The 5,018-nt window shown below is 30.0% G+C and overlaps 1 long non-coding RNA gene across 1 annotated transcript; it reads left to right on the forward strand.

The window, feature by feature from the left end:
* The first annotated feature begins 970 nt into the window (after positions 1 to 970).
* LOC112002337 (uncharacterized) lies at positions 971 to 4,766 on the forward strand. The gene is made up of 4 exons (XR_010632037.1): positions 971 to 1,273; positions 2,108 to 2,269; positions 2,326 to 2,369; positions 4,389 to 4,766. It is a non-coding gene; the product is annotated as an uncharacterized LOC112002337 (long non-coding RNA).
* Positions 4,767 to 5,018: the final 252 nt, after the last annotated feature.

Raw genomic sequence — 5,018 nt, forward strand, 5'->3', positions numbered from 1 at the left:
GCTGAAACTGAAATCTTTTTGCAGAAAGTACTGTAGATAAAGCTAAAAATTAGCTGAAATAGTACAGTGAGACTCATAAAGAGTATCAAAAAGTGCAATAAGACCTATGAATAGTAACAAAAATGAACTAAATAGTAAAAGAAGCTACCAATATAAGCATCTCAAACGCAACCTAAATTGCAAAACAAGAGTTTGAACTTCATTTGCAAAATTAAACAGCTTTCAGGGGATTCGCTGCTTGGGAGTTATGATTGCATCAGTGTAGGTTTTAGAATCACTATTCACTCTAACATTATGCATATTTAAGCAACTTGCCAATTGCCGAGTGAATTGCTTCTGCCTTGCCTGGATAGGACGTTGGCGTTGACCTTTTTTACATTGGCAAACATCAAAGCCCTTCTCTAGTCTCTACTAGTTCCCTCAGAAAAGAAAAAGACATATAAGTCTCTTCAATTTTCTTTTTTAGTAAGTAATATCAATGTATTAATTTACCAACTTTCTTATAAAAAGTTTAGATAATACAAAAGGTTCAAACTAACAAAAAGATAGGGTCAAAGAAATTTAGCATTGTAAATGATTGTTCCGTATATAGATTTTTTTTTAATTTCACTCTAGTTTAAAATTACTTTCATACTATTGAAAATATTTCACTCAAGAGCTTTGTAGCTCAATCGACACTTTTTGGTGTTTATAATAAAAATGTCTAGGGTTCAAATCACTTTATCTTATAGTAACCATAGTCAGTAAAATATGTTACAAGTAAAGTGTGGTAAGTATACATACAGATATAATTTAGCATTTTTTTAAAAACTATGTTTCAAAAATTAGATAGAAAAATTTAAAAATGCATGTGTAGAGTATAATCTATATATATATATATAAAACCGAAACTTTTGAAACTCTCACCATTTTTCACGTCAGCCAATATTAAAAAAAAAAAAAAATCTAAAAGCCTAATTAAAACCCGAAAATTTCCTTCACCCCAAAACCAAAACCCGATTAAAAAACACTCTTCCCCCATAAACGCAAACACAGTAACACAGACTCATCAAACTCCCTCTCTTCTTCTTCACGAAGTCCCATCTCCTTCTTCAAACACACAATTTCCTTCATGCCTCTCTTTGCATACATGTTCCCCTGCCTCCAGTCTTTTTACCTTCTTTACCTTCATTCCAAGCTTTCTTCTGTCGTTTAAACCAATATCGTTTGTAAAGAAAGGCCAGCCCATCAACATGAATCGATACCCTTCATTCAAAATCTGTTTCCTCTCCAGGTGAGTTTCTATTTAATAATATATGTTTGCAATCCAATTTGGGTATCTTATTTGATTATTCTCTTTTTTATTTTATTTTATATATAGACGATCTTCCTTTTATTCAAAACATACAAAGTCTTTCATATGTTATTCAAAATCCAATTTTGTTTGACAAATTTACCAGCTTTCTTGCTTTTTCTCTCTGTAATTCTTTCTCTTTCTCATGTTTTGCTGGTATAATGGTTGAGAGAATGATGTAAGAATTGATATCCTTTGTGAAAATAGGCCAACCCTAAGTGTTTGACAAAATGTCTCAATGAAATTGAAATCTATTGTTGTCGAATAATACGTATTTGACTATATATATATAGACTAAATTATTTACATGAATTTACTATTTTTCAAATCCCAAGGGCTAGCGTGGATGAATTTGCTTTCGATGGAATTTGCAATATCATGTTTGCATGTTGGTTGAGGAAAATTGTTCTATTAAAGGCTACCAACTTTTACGGACTATGTTAACAAAGGCGTTGTTAACCAGCAATGTTGGCCTGTTTTAATTGTGTGATTGTTGCTCTCTTTATTGCGTCTGTCCTGCTTCTTTGTTATTGTTGTTGTTTTTGTGTTTTTATTTATTTTTAAATGAAGTATGAGTTTTTAGGCAAAAAAGCCTTTGTAATAATTTAGTATGTATCTGTTTGTAATAATTTATTATGTATCTGTCCTACTTCATTTGCTTTGCTATGTTTTGGTGAGGCTTGAGGGGTTAATGGTCCTCTGTTTTGTTCGTTGGTTCAGTTTTTGATTGTATAATATGTACTTACAAGTTACTTTTTTCTAATTCCTTAAAAGCTACTACTTGAAATGGCCGGGATGCTTCAACGGTTGTAGATGCGGTGATGAATGTAAGGTCCAAGACTATCCACCTCTCGACCCAACTGATTGAGAAAGAGTTGATCAACTTAATCTACTGTTGTTAATTAATATGGGATTCTTTTATAAGAGACACAAGAGGTATATTATATATATATATATATATATGTTGATGGTTAAATACAAGTTCATTTCAGGTACAAGGAGGGCAGAAAGCCAGGTTCATGATTAAACATTCAAGGTACGAAATATATGATTCATGGGCAGTTTCAACTTCAATTTGATGATGGATTTTCAATTTTAGAATTATTGCATGTGTTGCAAATCTATATCTATAGTGAGAAAATTTAATATAGAAAGATTTTTAGAATGATGATTAATTTTCTCCACCTTTGTAACGTGAAATAAATTTTTTTTTTTTTTTAATGATTGGGAAGAGCACCAATCTATTTGTAACCAAAAGAAAAGGAGAATTAAATCGTGCGGATGGGTCTTTGAGTTTATTTCTACCCAAAATCAAATTAAAAGGTTTCTGATCTTTGTTTTTTCTTTACTTTATAAATAAATATTATATTTGTATAATTAAAAGTGCTGAAAGCTAGAAGTTTGAAAAGCACCATAAGAAAAATTGATAGGTCTGCGGTGGTGGTTTATTATGTTTGGCTTGAAAGAAATGCTTGTGTATTTTGTAGTGATGTCAAGTTTGAGGCAGCATTAAGCCATTAAGGCCTTAGTTGAGTTTCCCATAATTGAGGGTTTTAGTTTGATTCTTTGTAAGTTTAGTTGTAGCAAAAAACACTTTAAACTTAAGATTGATTTTTATTTTTCATTATGTAAATTAATGTTTCATATCAAGATTAATATTTCATATCAAGGATAGGAACTATAAGACTCCATCTTTATACACAATAGTTTTCCCGTGCATCGCACGGGTTAGCGACTAGTTATTATTATTAAGAAAACCTACTACCATGTGTCATCTAAAAAAAACTTTGTATTATTAACAATAATAATCTATATATCTATATATATAATAATAGGTGAAGCAGAGAGAAACTCAAATAGAATTCCAAATTAGAGTTTCAATTTTGTGCCATGTGTCATTCCAATTGTTTAATTAGAATCTGAAATTGGAATCTAATTTTACTATACACGTATACAAAGAAAATAATCAGAAGAATATAATATGATTTGGGATTGTTTTCGAGAGAACCATTATTCTGATTCATTGTTTTTATTTATTTTTACGTAAGTTCATTGTTCTCTTGGTTCAAACTTCAAAACACCTAGGGAACTATGAAAGGAAGTCGAATATGGAAAATGGTCATGGGAATTGTATATAATAATAGGTGAACAGAGAGAAACTCAAATAGAATTCCAAATTAGAGTTTCAATTTTGTGCCATGTGTCATTCCAATTGTTTAATTAGAATCTGAAATTGAGTCCAATTTTACTATACACGTGTACAAAGAAAATAATCAGAAGAATATAATATGATTTGGGGTTGTTTTCGAGAGAACCATTATTCTGATTCATTGTTTTTATTTATTTTTACGTAGGTTCATTGTTCTCTTGGTTCAAACTTCAAATGCCTAGGAACTATAACAGGAAGTCGAATATGGAAAATGGCCATGGGAATTGAAAATAAATTTCAAAAAAATAATTAAAATAAAAAATGAAAGAATATTGCAAGAGATGCACCACTTGGAAAAATTGAATTCCAATTAAAATTCATTGGACTTGGTAATGAGATGAGATGAAATTAATAACACATTAAACACTCATGCTTTGGGAATCGTAGTATCAATCTAAATCCATTGGACTTGCTTTGTGATAATACAATATGAAGGATGTATAAAAACATGCACCAATCCATCTCTCTATAAAAAGAGATTGGAGAAATTTCTTTTATTAGCCATGTAACTTAGAGGTTTTTTCTTCACACAAATGCTCATCATGTTACAAAATGACCCATCGTAAAACTACAAAATGAGTACAACTCTGAGGGTTTTTTATTTTTTGAAATTTTAATTTTTTAAGCACGAAAATTTCAATCACCAATAAGATTGAAGATTCAAAAGCTTGAATGGATCTTTTGAATAAAATGTCACCAAGGTTCATCTTTCTGTGTAATATTTCCATTTAATTTTGATTCCCTTAATTGATATAGTGATTGGTTTGTGTGTATGTGCATAATTGAGTCAATATTAACATTTTTTGAAATCCTTTGGTCCTTCTTGATGATTGACTTCTCTTGCAGATATCAATCTTGCACGAAGATGGCTTTCAACCTATTTGGTGTGACCTTACTGAAAACAATATTTAGCACATGGGAAGAATATCCAATGTCAATCTTGTGAATTCTTAAACCTATTAATTAGTCCCCTTTATGGCAAACACCTCTCTTTAGTAGCTTCATGGCTGCCAATTTAGTTTCATATTACTCTATTTTGGCTTATAGTTGTGCTACTTTTGAACATTTTTTACTTAAGTTTGATTGCTGTGCCAAATGTCTCAAAAGTTTTATTTACTTAAGAACCAATTAATTGTATGGGCTTAATTACCCTTTAATTACCCTTTCAATGTATACATGACTGCGACTGTAACTTGTATACTATATCATTCTATTGTGGTTCAACTCGCTTTCTTTTATACATATATATATATATATACTGCTTAGTTTTATTAATAAAATTTTATGGTTAATAATATAAATTTAGACTTAACTGAACCTTTTATATATGAATAAACTCATGATTAATAATATATTCATTCCTATGCGGTAGCATGGGTTACATACTAGTTAAAAATAATATCAATGTACAATGAATTTTAAAAGAAAGCATTTTAACTAAAACTTAAGGATCAAAGATATTTAAATGAGTTTTTC

This window comes from Quercus suber, unplaced genomic scaffold (genome assembly GCF_002906115.3).
Source record: "Quercus suber isolate HL8 unplaced genomic scaffold, Cork oak 2.0 scaffold_260, whole genome shotgun sequence".
Taxonomy (NCBI): domain Eukaryota; kingdom Viridiplantae; phylum Streptophyta; class Magnoliopsida; order Fagales; family Fagaceae; genus Quercus; species Quercus suber.